The sequence below is a fragment of the Rissa tridactyla genome, chromosome 1 (assembly GCF_028500815.1).
Source record: "Rissa tridactyla isolate bRisTri1 chromosome 1, bRisTri1.patW.cur.20221130, whole genome shotgun sequence".
Classification (NCBI taxonomy): domain Eukaryota; kingdom Metazoa; phylum Chordata; class Aves; order Charadriiformes; family Laridae; genus Rissa; species Rissa tridactyla.
In genome coordinates, this window is record NC_071466.1 from 75432416 (window position 1) to 75450043 (window position 17628).

The following is a 17628-nucleotide window of genomic DNA, read 5'->3' on the forward strand; positions in this document are numbered from 1 at the left end:
GTCTCTTTGATAGTCGATGGTTTTATCAGGATAGTTAATTAATGTGGGGTGTAGAGATATTTCTTGGTTACAGACGAAAAAAACCTACATATAATCTGTAAAGGCAGAATGATAATGAAAACAATGATGAAATATAGAATGTAGGTACCTGAAGTTTTAAGGACTCGAGTCTGCTTAAAGCTATATTTAAACTTTGGAATAGAAATGGAACTTGTTTCAGATATGCTTGTGGACAGTGTATCTCACTGACACTGAATCTGAACTAGTGAAGCACTTTTGAGTTTTACTTCTGTTGTCAAACCTAATTATCAATATAGGAAATTAACATTTGGCACTCAAATATAGCAAACTTTTGTCCAAAAGCTCTATTTCTGCTCTATTACTTTGGAGTTTGTCCAAACTTACATGAGAGAGCAGAAATGAGCTTGCAGTCTCAAATTTGCAATGAAGATGGGAATTCCTCCTCATGAACCTACAAGCTGTGGTGCTGTATCATAATTTGTCTCTCCAGTGGCAGAACTGATTGAGGAGCTGCTTTTACCCCTATTTGTGTTATTTCAACTGTTTGGCTACAGTATGCAGTAGCTCTGTGATGCTCTGCTGGGGAAAAAAAAAATTAATCACTTTTTGGAATTAAAAATAATAATAATAATAAAAAGATACTATTAATTTTTAATAAGTAAGCAATTTTTCATGTAGCCTGTGAACTGATGGAGTATGGGTACACAAACAGCTGAACAAAAACAGTAGGTGGGAATTACCTGTGGTAGAGGAATAGGGAGGAAGGGATCATCTTCAATCTGATTCTTGTCATATAACTGAACTCCCAGAGAGGAATGTGTGTGAAAATCGTGTACAGAATTTAGAATAGTTTTCTGGGAGGAAAAAAAAATATTCCTGCAAGAATCTACATATGCTATATTTCTCGGTGGGACAGGAGCTTTTACTTTTTCTCCCCTAAATTATTATTAAAAGTTGAGCTATTCTGTCAAGGCAACTTGGCAAGATGGTAGTTGATTGAGCAAAAAAGAAAGATGATTACATTGATTTCCATCTCTTCTATTTCAAGAGTGAGATGATCAACATGTACAAGGAGGACTTTCCTGCCGTGTACTTCCAAACTTAGCTCTATCACTTTTTTCTTAATCTGCAACACTTATGAGGGAAAATCATGTGGAGCTTCTCTAGAGATCAAACTCTGCAGGTATATTTTCTTATGAGTTTTCATCAGCGCTTTTCATCCTGTGGGTGAAACCTAGGAAATAAAGTAATTTTCTTTAAGTCATCTGTTGAATGGCTGTTCAGTTGAATGTTCAAGCCAATTTTGTAAAGCAAAGCTTTTCAGATGTTAGTAACTTTGTTGTAATTATGATTATACTTGAGTATGAATATTAATATCTAACTGTTTCTTTAACAGTCAGGAAAAAGACATTTGCTACCAACACCTACCTACAGCAAAGATAACCTCAGATGAATTGTATGTGAATACTTGTTGCCCTGAGGAAAAATAAATCCTCTTAGACTGAGACTGGAAGTGCCACAAGGGGAAGAAATGTTAGGGATCCCTTCAAAAAGGCTTGCAGTCAAGGGACAAGTCTCTGCGACAAAGATGGTGTAATCCACAGGAGTACGCAGCTGACCCTGCATTCCAGACTGCAGAGCGTTTATGCCACTTCCCCTAAAGACCTTTCCAGTGTTTCTTTTCCTAGTTGCTTTCAAAAATATCTATTTAGAATCTCAAGATTTACAGGAAAAAAGAGGAATGATTGTGAGAAAGTAATGTAGATGCTCTTCTGTCAAGAGACTCATCATTATAACATCTTTATGATGACAATAGAAACTTGTTTTCTGGATAGACAGCAGCGACTCTTCCTTTGTCTGTGACACGGAAGATTTCTTTGGGGCATGGTCTGAAAAAAGCTAATGTAAGTAGCAAGAAATAGGAATTGTATAAGAATAAAGAAATAAAAGCAGTCTGAATAATGAACTGAGTGATACTAGGAGGTAGTCTCAAGTAGCAGTGGCTTTGAAGAAGAAAGTAATTTCAGCATTCACCTATGGAATGATGTTATGAAATGACAGAAATGATTGATACTAGGTAAGAGTATTTGGAAATTTAAAACTCTGAGGTGTTTGAATGCCCATCCAAAAATTTTAGGGTGGCTTTTTAACAAATCAAAGCCTTCTGTTGTATAAATGTCTTGATGCCTGTCCTTTATCAAAAACATAATAGGATGTGAGCTTGGACTGAATTTAAAAGAAACAGAAGCTGATTTAAAAGTAAGTGGCACATGGATGTTTCAAGCCAAATTAAACGTTCCTGTGTGCATTATATCCCTTTGTCTTGGTTTTAATCTCTTCATAAAGTTATAGAAATCTGCAACTTGCCATTTCATGTTACCATGTCATTTCATTTCATCCTGATTTGTAGGATGCAATATTCATATCTATCGCAAGATTTTATTTCAACCTTTTCTGTATTTAAAACTTTGTTATATCTGTAATCATAATGAACAATGAACATGAACATCCCTAACTGCTGTTAGGGATCTTCTAAGTGAGTTTTTTAAACTCGAAAATTCATCTGCAATCTTGTTTTTATTCCTCCCCCACCCCCTTTATATTTTAATACAGATGTATGAATTCCAGATCACTCAATTTTTAAATCTTAGTATCTTTTCTTTTTTTTTAACAATTACCATTCAAAATGGTGTCCAGGAAGCATATGCTTTTTCATTACAGTCCATGCTCCAATTTTTGTCAGCAACCCAATTCTTGTCAACAACAGCAAAAGTTTATAAGTTGCTTTATAAAACTTAGATCTTAATGTGTCTTACTGTAGCCTGGTTTTCTACAGATAAACAGTACTGGCTTGCATATAAACGAACAGAAAAAAGAGAGAGACCATATCAATATGTGAAGAGGGAATCAGATGTAACCGATGGGAAAAAAATATCCCCTAGAAGTAGTTTTGTGAGACAGAAATGTAAACACAGTGGGATTACATAGAGTATTACATTTCAATATCATCAAAGTCTGTGTGTTTGTGTGTACACACATACAGTCTTAACTGAGTAGTTACAGGCATCTGAGGCTGCAGCACAAGTTACTGATGAAGGAAGAATTTGACACCAGTATGGTTTTAGCAACTGGAATCTCATTTTAATGCAGGTATACAGAAAGTATGTTGAAGAGAGAGTGTGAGAAACAAGCTTATAAACTGTATTTACCTGTTCATAAAACAATTAATTGGTTATCTGCTGGATATATGCTCTTCTCTTTATTCTCAGGTAATATGAAAATGTAATTCATAAGAGTGTTTCTTTTGTGTGTTTCATCACTGCATTCTTTTGTGCCCACTCTCCAGGCTATTTCATATATCTTTATGGATGCTCTATTTCCCCTTTGTTCAGTTGAGTGTTGTAGAATAAAAGCAATCTTTACTCTTTTTTGCCCCTTAATTTATTGATAGACTTCTTTGAACTTCGGTTTCAAAGTCCCCACATGCTCATTTTGTTTCTCCACTAGACATGATAGGTGTTTAAAAGAATAGTCTTGATGTGGAGACTTGTCTAAAATGTTAATCAGAGCTTATAATTAAATCTGAATTTCTTGCATATTTTTAGTATCTATGTGTATTTATTTGATAGTTAAAATTATTATTGGAGCACCTGCAATTATAGAAACATAACTTGGGGAATCTTTCCATGATAAGGCAAAGCTGATCTTAATACAGATTTCATCTGTTTTTCACCCCACTGTGTAACCCCAAATATTTCCTTTACAGGCTTCTTCTCAAAGATGATGCAAGACACTATTTGAGCACAAGCCTGATACCTTGTTGTTCATTGTTAAGTTGGAGTGTTTGTTTCTAACTGTATCTCACTTTTTTACCTAATCTCTTTGTAAAGAAATTGTCTAGGGACATGGTTTCTGTTATTTTTGAGGGGTGAGTTTTCCAGTTGGTTTTCCTCTCTAAAATAATGGAATGCCTCAGGATGTTTGTGTTTTTCCATGCAAATTTTGCAAGCTTCTTTTTTGTTCTATGTCTTAAGACAACACTCAAGTCCTGGATTAAATTTTAGTTTGACTGTGTCTGTTCATTTACGAGGACTAAGATGCTAATCATACTCTTAAACATTCTGCTAGATTATGATTGAGTGTCATTAAGTTTGGATCACTCATGATAAAAATGGTATGAATTATAGAAAACTTTTAAACTGCATGGATTGTTGATAAATCAAAATCCCCTTACATACAGACTCATTCTTGTTACTTCAAGCTCTGGTAGTCAATGCCTCGCTATGAAAATGTTTCTGGGAGGTAGTAGTAAGAAGGTGAAGCTTGAGCCTATTTATGACTTCTGTTCCACCATTGAGCTTGTGAGAGGCTAATATAATCTCAAAAGTGAAACAGAGTGGAAAGGAGGAAGCTGGAGGGAAAAGAGCATGGATTGATTTTTTCACGTATCACCTTGGCAGCTTCTGCTTTTGGTCTCCTCTAGAGCCCCACTTTCTGTAACTAAAATATGACCTAGCTGAGAGATACTTGGATAAAGGCCTTAGGCTGCCCTTGTTTGAGGTGCAATGGGATGGGCTAGCATAATGTTAATTTTTCTGTAATGAAGCTTAGGTACTGTGATGTGTAGCAGTAAAATACTTATTGCTATAATTTACTACACTGGCAGGAAATCCAGTTTGCTTCTTGGAGGAATAATAGTTTCTGTCACAAGTCTTTGGTAATGGACTGATCTTCTGTCTGCTGGTCTGTCTCATCAGAGTTCAAGCAGATTGCCAAATATGGATGACTTAGCCTTAGCATTGTCTTAAAAGGTGTATAGCAAATGAGCAATTTACTTTCAGTAATGTAAGAGAATGAAATGTCTCATCTGCTGGGTAACGGGCATTACAAAAAGGTCTGAAGAACAGCTGGACTGAATGTTTTTTTCCGTAGTGGAACAGTGCTACAGTATCTAACAGATGCCTCATCTTTGAGCGAATGAATTGGCCTTTGTACAAAGTAGGCAAAGAAGCTAGTTTGCAGCCTGATGCCAGTTCTTTTCCTTGATTTCTCTCACTTTGATAACCTATTTCTTGGGCCTGCAGACCCTAGGCTTTAGAGTAAGTGTATGCAGTTATAGTTCCTTTAGAAAGTAACAGTTGCTTTCGTTGTCTATCCAGTGCTACATAGCTTCACTTTTTTTATTGCCAACATTGGGAAAGTTAATTTAGAAAAGCTATGGCTAAATTGCTGCAAATGATATTGAATTACATTAGGGTAAATTGTGGGTCTCTCTGCCTAAATCAATTTAGTTTCTGAGTGATCAAGAATTTATCAACTTTGTTTTAGAGATTGAGCTTTCCATGATTTCTCCATGAAAGAGTAATTACTTTTGTGTTGACCTGTTTATTGGATTCCTGCATGATATCGACGTAATTTAAACCATGGCGTTTAGAGTTTAGTCTTCCTTAGTTCTTTCAGTGATGGATTTACCTAAGGAGCAAATGGATGTTGTTGATTTGTTCTGTAAATAATAGAGCAGTCTTATTGTCCTCATGACAATTTTTGTAAAATGTCATGGTATAAAGTTTTGGGAATGCAGACGCAGCCATCACAGCATCCATAGAGTCATTTCAGTAGCATTATAAATGCGCTTGTAGTTAGGAAGGAACATCTGAATTCAATGTGACGCCATATAATCCCTAATTGGGTCACAGAAGAGTCTTCGTGTTTCTCTAAGGTTTTTTGATTGGTAAAAAATTAATACTATTCATCAGTGTCATTTAAATATCAGAACAATGCCCTTCATTTTTCACACCATTCTTACAATGAATGAAACCCAGAACAACCCACGTATCTTAATTTTTTTCCACATGAGAGCTTGTCATCAGTCTAATTGGACATAATTTCCTTTATTGCCTCATTGCTGAAAAATAAGGTTCAGAGAATTGTATTTCATTTCCCTTCAAGCTTTTTTAGTGAACATGGTATCCCTTGACTCTTAAGCACTTTTTTTAACATCATACACTTTACTTCTTTTAAATCACTGTAGTCTTCATTTATTACTTTCTTCATCTGGAAGAGGGACTTTTATGTGGTTGAAAATAGTGATATTCTAGGTTCTTTATAATTTTTTTCATACGTTTCTTCCACAAAGCTCTCTCCACCTCTGTCTTCTTGTGCCTCTGCTTTTTGTTAGAATTGTAAGACACGGGTGGTTCTGCCACATACTGTGTTGGACAACTGATTTTTCCCCTTAAAACTGCTGTCTCCTCCAGAAACGTGCGTGTGTCTTCCTACTTCCACAAATGACGTTTGAAACCCTTGAATGGTGAAGAAATTTGATGAGAGGAAGATTTTTTTGTAACTTTTATTAGCTTTTTGCCTACTACACAGGGACAATTTTGACCATAGAATTTTGTCTGTGTTTTGGTTAACCATCTTAGGTATTACAATGAAGTAGGGTCACTCTATTAAAAATAGCAACAAACATTTTAATGTAAATGTAATAATTTTAGTAAGTATTTTTTGAAGTTTTAAATGGTAAAGACAAGGAAACTGTTCAGGGGTCTAAGAGATGAAATTCTCAAGACTGTTGTGAGATTCTTAAACCAAAGAAACTGCTACCTTCTTTTCTGACTGTTTTCTATGCTTACCCAAGGCTAGCTCCATGTGCTTGGAGCTTATCTAGGAAATGGCATTCCTTGGGAGATTTGGGAGCGGGGATAACTGATTCTTGCTTTCTCTGACTTGCATTTGGCATGTTTTGCAAGGAGAACAGAATTTTCAAAAGTGCTTAAGGAACTTAGTCATAGGAGATATTAAATACCTAGCTGTGGTAACCTGCTATAATTCTCATACATATGACTTGACAAATTGAGGGCAATGTTCACAAAGGTATGAAGGTGTCAAGCTCTTTCTTACAGTGCCTAATTTACCATAAATCTCAGTGGTTGTTAAATACTTGTATCAGTCTGAGTTCCACTTATATTTTCCTTGCATAGATAGTGAATACTTGATTTATGTGGGATTAGAAATTCAGAAGAAATCTGTATAATTCTTGGCACCATCTGTAAGTATTCTTTCATAGGAATTCTGGTCTATTATGTTGTAATAATAGGGTTGTTGTATCTGTTGAGATTTAAAAAAACAAAGTTCGAAGTAAGGAAATCAGACCAGCTCTTATAAAGAAGGTATATTTGGAAAAATGGAGAAACCCTTGGTCATGCAGATACTTTATCATGTTTGACATAGACATAGACAGTGATGATTACATTGTCATGTAAATCTGCTTCTGTACTAATATTCTTCTATAAAGCCAAAAGTTCCTGTGAAGGCTGTATGGGAGAAACAGAACAAGTATGATGCATCACAGTGAACCGTAACAGAGGAGGAAAGACAAAAATGATTGTCCACTATTTTGAGAACATTTCATAAGGCAGACATGTTATTTTGGACCTTTTGGTCCTTGTCCTTGACAGAGATTACTAGAATCTTCAAAAGAGGAAACTTGGAATCTAAATTTCATAATTGTGTTGAATATGTAGAAGCACAAGTTCAATAGTGGCATTGGGTTTATGTCTCTGTACAACTTATGGTCCTGGTAACCTCCGCAAGTGGTAACTACCTGTCACCTTTCCTGTCTGTTGCACCTTTTCATTATTCAGTTGTACTCACTGACCTTTATCTTGATTGTCTGTTGATTAATGTAACTTATTTTTACCCAGAACATATTCATCTCAACAGGCTTGAAGTTTGCGATGTCAATCTCAGATCAGAAAAAGGGCATGTGTGCCCAAGATTTTGTGATATTTTTTTTTCCAGCTGTACTGTTTACCCAATAAGAATAAACTTCCTTTGTTTTCAGATGTTGCCTCTCAAAATCTTTCTTGGAAACAGTAGCTAGTGGACTCAAGGGATAGTGAGCTTTGGCTGATGGCTGATGTTTGGTAAAGTGTGCTGGTTAACAGACAAAGAAATAACGGCCATCTGCTTACACACACTCCATATATCAGACTCTGATAGTTCTGTGCTTTCAAATGGCTTTTCTGGTGGATATTTCCCCGAGGTATATTTACTGCAGCGTGCACTATATGGTTTTTTCATTACCTAGAAGGCCTGTAGACTGAGGTTGAATTACAAGGTAATCAAAACTGTGAACTGTAGAAAGGTATGCCCTTATTCTTTCAATTTATAGAGATTATTATATTGTAATAAAACAACTTTTTGTCTGATAATGTCAGTTACTTAATTTTACTGCTTTTAGTAATTGAAGAATTGACATCACCAAGCTGTTTGCTGGTCTTCCCGGCTGCAAATGGAAATGAAGAATTTTCTTCTGTATTTCTTATCTGACTCTGTCTTGGTCTTCATTTCTCTGGGTGAAATTGTCACTTGATCACATGCTCACTAAACATCTGGCCATCTTTAAGGCAAAGCAGTTTCAATTTTCCTAAATTGGACTTCATGCATTATGCAAACATTACTTCATTAGACACTGAGATGAGCTATCAAGCTATATTGTTTGGTCAGAATAATCTAGGCTTGCCTCTCCTCTCAGTGCTGGTTTGAAATCAGACTAACAATTTTGGATAAATTCAGTTCATGCAATCATGTTTGCTTGTGATTCAATTAGAGCATACATAGGGATCTAGGTAAATGCAGTCAATGATTTTGTCTCTGTTCCTGACTTGTGCTGATACCTATGTGTGATGTGTGAAACAGCATAAACAATAAAAGAGCTAAATTAATCTCTCAGTAAGTGAACGGAACTATGCCAAGCATAAATTTGAGCCACATTTTCCTAAAATATTCCACACTGAGAGGCTAATAATAAGATCCAAAGTAACACAAAGTTCATTTTGGTAGTAGAACGTACTGGATCCTCACTGCATTCTGTCTTTTCTTTTAATATGCGCTATTGTAGAGAGTGCAAAGTGAAACACGAGTAAATTGGGGAATTTCTTCTGTGCTCAATGGGGCCGAACAACCAGGTGATGTGTACAGCAGCAAAGGATCTGCCTGGTGCCGGATGTTGTGCTCTGAATTCCACAGGGGGCCCAGGTTCTCACCTGACATAAATGGCTGACTACATCAGCATAAATGGAAATGTGCCAATCTGTGTTAGTCTGTAGGCTGCTGTTTTCATATTTCTTTTTTCCTAAGTAATTTTAATTGTTTCCAAATTAAAAGGTTATGTATTAGGTCAGGAGGGTTTGTTTGTTGTTTGTTTTTTAGTTGTTTTTTTTTTTTTTTGCATAATACTATACTCTATTATATTATTCTTTGGTAGATTGTATTAAAAAAAAGAAAAAAAAAAGGCTGCAAGATTGTCTGATTGCACTCACCTGAAAGCTGCTAAGTTTATCTTCCTTATTTTCCCTGCAATGTGTTCTCTAACTCTCTGGTGTCTGAAACTGTATTTACGTAAATACAGCTCAGCATTTTTTTTTGCCATCTGGATGGTACTGTAAGAGTGGTATAAAGAAAAGGAAAGTGAAAACAAATGTAGGAAGCCTAGGAGAATGCCTTAAAAAAATATAATTGGACCTATATTTTGGGAGCTGCCTAAGTGGACTAGCACACAAAGCATTTGACAGGTTGCAGCACAGCTAGATTAGCCAATTACAAAGAGGCAGATAAAAGGAATTATTTAGGAGTTTCTTTTGGATTTCCAAAAAGTCTGGCTAAACTGGTGTCGTGTGAATGTTCTCGCTAATGGGAACAGTGATAACTGATACATTGAATGGTCAACTTGTGCTTGTTTTTCAGCTTATCCAAGTTGTATGCATGAAACTTTTGCTGACATAGCAGTGTTTACAGCTGTGACTTTTTTCAAAATACCTCACCAGAAAAGCCATCAGCTACAGTATGGGGTAAAAGCATTTTGCTCATAATGCCCACTGTGCTTGGAGAATCAGCAACTGGGTACAACTCTTGCGTACGGAAGTACCTGTGCTGGCAGTTACATTTGCTGGCGTTGCACAAGTAAAACTGTATCAACAGATTGGGAGGGTAAGCTTATTTAGTAGGAAAAATATAAACATCAATTTACTTCTCACACAGGAAAATAACTCCATACTTTCCTAGGTCTCATGCAGCTGGAAATGCTTTTTTTTTTTGCTGTTGCTGATATATCTTAGCCTGAACGTATATACAGGCTGTGGTAACACATTAGCGTCTCTCAAATTGTAAACTCTCCATAGGTCTAGATTTACAAGGGTCTTTGTAAAACTCTTTGAATAAAATTACAAACAAACCAGCAATCAAAAATTTAATAAATAAAAATAAGGGACATGCCAAAAATCTGTCAGCTCCTAAATACATTACCTGATTTATGCTGAGCGTCACATGGAAGCCAAAGTCAGGACTTGGATTTGAAAGTGCTCTTTCATTATTTTTGTGTCTAATTGAACTTTACAAGGCTCAGCTTCCATTTTTTTTTTTTTCAGAAATCTGAAGCCTTTCCATGGGCTGAATCTCCAATTTTTTTAATTGAGTATTTTCCAGGATGAGATGCAGGACAGGGTCAGTTTTACTTTGGAAACTGTAGATAATTTTAGCCTTACCTAGTAACTTGTTTACATAGAACTATCCTGGATTCTAAAATTACAGTAAATAAGGGTATAAGTACTTGGGGTTGATATTATAATCTAATTGATCAGCTACATAGTATTTTTCTTTGTAATTATCCTGTTTCAGCTGAGTATTGTAAAGTTTTGGGGTAAACTTTTTAACAGCAAGTATGCATGACAAAACTTTTATTTTCCAAAAGCAATTCAGACAGTGGTTTGGCTATTTCTGAAACAAAAGTAGCAAGAAGCATTCATTTCACATTCAAAAGTGAGTGACCCTGTGCCTCTCCCCATACTTTACTACCTCATGTTAGTTAGAAAGGACATTAAATTTTAAGGCTTTGGGGAGGAGGGAGAGAGAGGATGATGCATTTCCTCTATGTCAGAGATGCCTTCTGTTGTTGCTGTGAAAGTCTGCCTGCAAGTCTGTTTGCACATGCTCTGTGGAGAAGAGCGATTTTAGCAGCTTAAATCTCTGATTCCACCTGTGTTGCATATGTTTCAGGGTGAGTGTGGGCTGGATTTCCATGAGATTTTACGTTTTAGCTGGTGCAGCAGATGTAAAAGTGTTGTGTGCTCCTAGTGGTGTTGCTGCACCGCAGCAGCGTGGAGGGAGTTGCCTGACTGCAATGGACAAGGGGCTAGGGGGATAGTGTCAGGTGCTGGAATGCATGAAATAAATGTGAGAAGAGCTGACTGAGACATAGGTGTTTTGGTAAAGAGGGTAAAAGACTGAGGACTGTCTGAGTGTAATGAATAGGAGTGGACTGAAGAGTTTGGGGTATGGAGAAATCAGGATTGGAGGTAAAAAGAAAGAGCAGGGCGAAAAGAAAAGGGCCATGCCAGGGAGAAGGGGTAGGAAAATCTATTAGTAGACCCTTCATGCTCCTCTAAAGTCTAAGAGGGAATTCAAGACCATGCTCATAGGCCTTTTCATAGCTGTGTGCAAGTTTGGATATAAGCGTCTTGATTGTTACATTCATATCGCCTATGGGGATGGCTGTCAGCTATGAACTAGCGTCCATCTATTTTGCCTTATCTGGGCAGCCAACTGAGTCACTCTGAAGGTGGAGTGAGAGTGCAGGGCCACTGTATAACTGGAAAGATGACCACACGATCTAGGCTTAGGCCTGGATATGCTTAATGCAAAAGAACTGTACAGGTACAGCCCCAGATTCCTTACCATTCTTATTCTGGCAAACCTTTGTGAAATGCACTGCTAAATTCTCCTGGTCCTCAAAGGGAATGGCAAGCAACAGTTAATAGTTACTGGGAACTAAGGTGGTCTTTTAGCTCAAACAGAGCTCACTGTGTTGGAGGTAATATTTTGAAATCTGTCTACCTACAGAAATGAGAAAAGACAATACAGTGGCATCTAATAGATTGTTTTTTATGTAAAAAGCTAGGAAAATATTCAAAAAAGTTATATTTAAAGACTTTTTAGGATTGAAAAGACAAAGTTATGGTTGACTTTTTGGCTCACTTGCACTTAAGCATGATAATGCAGTCCTGCATTTCTTGATAATCCACCATGTTTATGCAAAAATAGTTTCTCCTCCAGCATGCACAAAGTTTCTCTGGTCTGGGACTTTTTATTCATTAAAGCAGATTTCTCTTTATTGCTATTGCAGTAGCAATGGGTATTTGCGGGGAGACAACAGGAAGATCTTAAGGTTGAAGTAGCAGAACGTTGCTCCAGTAGAACTACATATTGCTTCTGCCAAAGAAAATTTGGTTGGGTGAGGGACAAGAAGTTTATAGCAAACTTCTCAAAATGGCGATTAGTTGGATGTTCCTCACTTTAAGAACCTGATTTGACACTCTGTGGTCTGATATACAGCAGTGCAACAGATACTGAGCCGATGAGTGTTGAATATAAATCCTATGGCATTATATGTTACCTAATGGAAATTACTCTGGAAAAAACCAAGAAAACCTTGTTTCAAGCACGTAAAGGTTCTGTGAACTTTTGATTTAATCTCTGCCTCTGAGACTGAGAGTATGATGAGAATTTTCTGAAACTCCTTTTCTGAAAAAAACATCTAGGGTGATGTGTGAGTATTATCCCACTTGACATATTTCTTGGCAGATATTAAAACTAAGTGGATGGAAAGGACCTTAATGGAATTCTGGACTTTTCTTATATTTCTTACTGTAAATTGGCATCAGCTGCAAACTTCATGGGCTCTCCTAAGAGAACTAGAAAATAGGGCCTTCCAGTTGGTGTTGATTCCATGCTCAACCAAGGAATGCTCTGTCTTGTCCTCATTTTACCATATTCTGTCTGCAGCTGAGAAGTGTAAGTTCTTCTGCCATGAGGTGTGATTTAGGCAAGGCTTAATATCCTGTCGCTGTTTAAAGAAAGTGGTTTGATTTCTTTAATAGCTCAGTCATGGATTTCTGGGATGGCCAGTGAAAGTAGCTTTGAGACTTGAAAGGCATCCTTCACTGGTACTGTTTCAGGTGCAGGTGTAGTTCCATCCTTGGTGAAATCACCCAGACACTTCTATGGTCAACAGGAGATGAGCCTACAAGAAGTGTGGCAGCCTGCTCTTGGGCAGAAGGGCAGCAGGGAGCTGGTTGATGAGAATGGGCAGATTGCTGCTGTTGTTGTTTTTAAAATAAACTATAAACTGGCATTTCTCATTTAAAACCTGTGAGTTTCTGATAACCTTTTAAAGAGCAGTTTTCTACTCAGGAGTCAGGAGGATTTCTTGAATTCAAAGTAGAAGTACATTGAGCGAAGAAATAATTAGAGGCCTGGAATGTAGGAGAATGCAGATCAGGTTTTTTGTCCTGCCTGGAAAAGAGGCAGGACTTGAACTTAGGAGTTTACTACTGAATGCTACCAAAAACTGGGTAATTAGTGGTTGGTAATTAGGTTGGTATTGTTTTTTTTCCTACTCTGCAGTCATTTCTACGAATACTTTGCTCCCCTCTTAAGTGATTGTTGCAGATACTCAGAGACAAAGGAACATAACCTATATTTACTAAGAAGGCGTATATAAGTAATTCACAGTGAACAGAAAAATAGATGAGGAAAGTAACCCAGCTCATATTTTGAAGGGAGACACTGAGATACTCTCCAAATAATATCCCATAATCTATTTCCAAATAATTTAGGAAATGTTGTTACTGGAGGGTGTGTAACAGAAATCTTTCTTTCACGCTAAATATTCTGATATAGTTAAGCAAGGAGCACTACTTGAATAAAGAAGATAAAGGCTTAGGTTCAATGTAATGCGCTTAAAGGCATATGACATATGGTAAATTCTACATCATGTTAGGAGAATGCAGTTATTGGAAGTAAGGCTTTACAGATTTTTGGCAAGTAAATTAACTCCCTGCTCACTTGTTGATTTAAAACTAGTGCATTACAAAATCAGCCTGTAATTTTTAATGTCATTCCCATGAATGGTCAAAATCTGTCAGTGTACAGATGCAATCTTCTGTTTTCTATAGTAGGCATCTTGCAGAAATTTATTTTAATCAATGAATTATTGATTATAATACTCGCCAAAAATGGTTTCTCATGTAGAAACAAAAGCTTGAGTGTAACAAACAAACTTTTATATCCAAGATACCATTGTTTGGCTCTGTGTCTTCCTTTGGATAACCAGAACTGACAGACCTATCCAATCCATAGCTTAAAGGCAGGACCTGAAATACAGTATGAAATACCACTGATTTTATGCTCATTCTCTCAACAGATTCTCAGCAGATCAGTGTTATTTTTCTCTTAATCTGAATTTTCCTCAACCCATTTTTTCCTTTCAAAAATTGTGTATATTTTTAGAAAGTCTCTGAAGTAAATATGATGATGTTGTTTTGGGGTTTTTGTTTTCTCTAGAGGACACTTGTGTGGTAAAGTTGCTGTCTCCTTGGCTTGTCATTCCCTTGCCTCACCTGACTTTGCCTCGCCTCTCCTTGCCACTCTCTTTTCTTTCATTTCTTTTTTCTTCATGTCTAGTTTCCCCGTGGCTAGTGTTAGTCATTACATTTCAAGCTGTTACATGTAATTTTACATGTATTTCCTTCTCTGCGAAGGAAAAAGAAAATGAATTTCCAAGATGAGACTATTACTGTCTTGCTTCTTAAGGAAACAATGCCATTCGATCAGGTTCCCATATCTTTGCATGTCATGCTAAGCCTGCCAAACAGGTTAACTGCTAAAAGCAGGAAAGAGGAATCGGATTGCTCATGAATACCTCCACTTTTGCTCTTTATATAGACAGTTGAAATATTTTCTGGAGTTCTCGGGTGGTTTTGAATCTTGAGTGTGTTTCACTTTTTCTGATGCAATTCAACTGTACAGGCCAGTGGCTTGACTCCAATTTTTTATGGATCGGGTGCATGGCAACACGGTCCTTTCTATCCCTATTATTGCTATAATTCTGTTAAGCTAACAGACTCTAAGAGCCCTGCTGAGAGGATTTGTTGATTTGCCTGTGGATGCTGGAAGGAAATGACAGAATTGCTTTGTACCTGCAGTCTTCCATCTCTTGTGCTGTAATAAGCAATTTAGTGCTGCCAGTTATTCCCTGTAGAGGCTGCGGCCATAAAATTTTGTCAGACCTTTTCTTCAGCAAGGAAAACCTAGTGGGAACATTGAACCTATTCTTAAATCAGATACACAAGACACCATACAATCTTTTTAAATGATTCAGGTAGGGAGGTGTCACTGTTGACTGAGAGAAATAATGCATGGAAAAAGTATTGGTTGTTGTCCTAGACGTAATACAGATAATGCTTCATGATGGAGGGAATAAAAGATGTGCTATAAAGAAAAGATAGTGTTGCCATTATTGTGGGATTGCTAGATGTGTCTTCAAGCTAAGGGATATTTGTGCACCTTGAATGCTCTGATAGTCTCAGTTGTCTTTGTGACCAGAAGAGCCTTTCTATGTCATGCTCTTATAAAGATTATAAAGTTGCAGTTACTTTAATGTATAATTCACAGTAGCTGTCCTGACACTTGCTTTACAGACTACAGAATTCTATGTTTGTTTCTAACAGCTGTATATTGATTGGGTAGGTCTTTGTTGTTAGTGAACACTGGGTTGAAAATGCCTGTGCTTTTTGCAGTGCTTGCTACACTGGGAATACAATCCCTGCCTGAGATTTCTTCATCTAAAGAGAATAAAACAAGTCCGTTATGAGCAAAGAATAACTTGATGCCTGAGAGGGAGCATTAAGTATTAATGGCAGCAACAAAAGCTAAATTAGGTAAAGGGGAAGAGAAACGTCTCAATAATTAGTAACTGTAAACATTTTGTGGGAGAGCTGCATTGTAGACTAGAGAAATGGACAGGTTTGCATAAAACCTTAAAGCCATATTTGAAGACACTATTTTTTTATGCAGGGCCATAAAAGCCAAAGTTATCCCCTATGTCACTGAACTGATTCCGTGGTGTTGTGGGAAGCCATGCAAGCTAGTCCTTTCCATGTATCCTTCTTTAGTCTTCTCACACCTAAACAATTGTTTTCTACTTCTGTGGATTGGCTGACCAGATTTTTCAATTTAGATCATTCAGATGAATGGAAAGATTAGCATCTTCTTCCTTTGCTGGGCTAGCGAGGAAGCACATCATACACAATGTAGAATGTAGAACGGCTTTTATTTACGGTTCTTCTATTACATGAGAGCATGAAATCTAGGCTTTCAGATGCAATGTCCTGGATGCAGTAAATGAACAGAGGAAGAGATGATCTGTACGCATAAAAAAGGTGGAGGGGAAGCTGAAGGGAGAGTTAGTCACTTTCTGAGTTTTAATTCATACAGTCTGTCATTGGTAGACGGTGGAAATAAAGCCCAGACACGCTGGCTATCTGTCTTGTCTCTCTTAAGGCTTACTGCTGCAAGCTGCTGGCATTACATGGCTAAATATGGTTATATTTAAATAGATATATAATAGAATCAGATTACCAAGCGGAAAGAGCGAATGAAAGAGCTACTGAAATCCATTACTGATGGCATACTAAAAAGTATGTACAAGTTCTGCTCTGTGTTCCTCTGTTTTCTTTCCCCATCACTGTAATTCATCTTTACCCCAGTTCTTTATTTCTTACTCTCATTTCCCTTGGAAAGTCCCCTTTCTGCTTTTCTTTCCTTTCCCTGTAGTTTATCCTGTCCTAACTTACGCCACTCCACATCTTCTTACCATTGATTTCTCCTTTTCAGCAGAACTGTTGCACAGTTGGCTACTCTTCCATAACTCATTCTGTGCAAGATTTTGTGCCTTTCTGCCCTCATTCTGTCATGCCTACCAATTCTTTAGGACAGGGGACATTTATAACACTGTGTACAGCAGAACTGAAGTGGATTTTACCCTTTGTATAATTGCTCTCTAATAAATATGATTAATATTAAATTCCTAATATTAGCCTAATATACAGTCTGTACTGAAATTAAAAATTTGAGGGACACTTGTATAAATGTCAGCTCTTACAGTTGTAACATTTTAAGATTGCAAATGTCAATGTATGCTATATAATGGTGTTTGCCTGCGTGTGAAGTACATTATAATCACTGATGGATGAATCTTAAAATTTTCCAAAGTTCACACAAGTTAATCAATCCAAAGTTTAGATGCTTTTAAAAACTACTGAATTTTTTCAGTTTGCAAATGGAATGGAAATCAAGGTGGGTCAGGATTAACTAAGAAAATGCCGAAGCAATCAGAACGAAAATTCAAACTCCAAGGAATTTGCATGGTAAAGCATTGCTTAAGGTGTATGATTGAAGATTCTCATCAGTTTAGACACCCTTATGCGGTCATGGAAAAAATATTAGCAGCACAAGACTCTCATTCATTATACATGCAATTACAAAAATGGCATGTGAAAGGAATCAAGGGGGAATGATTTTGACTAATCAGCGAATTAGTTGAAAAAGACTGTGATGAAATTCAGGTTTCCCATATTTATCTGCTCAATTTCTTTCTTCTTAAATGAAAATCTTTAAATTGTGATTGCAAGAGGAGGGAGCAGTCCTTTCTACTGGCTGTTTTTGATCCTGGGCTTTTCAAGTGGTAGACCAAATATAGGAAACATT

At 36.9% G+C, this 17628-nt stretch overlaps 1 protein-coding gene across 1 annotated transcript in view; it reads left to right on the forward strand.

Annotated features, from left to right (window-relative positions):
- The window catches only part of GABRG3 (gamma-aminobutyric acid type A receptor subunit gamma3), a 329965-nt gene that overhangs the window by 19196 nt on the left and 293141 nt on the right, over positions 1-17628 (forward strand). The gene's annotated exons all lie outside the window — the stretch shown is intronic.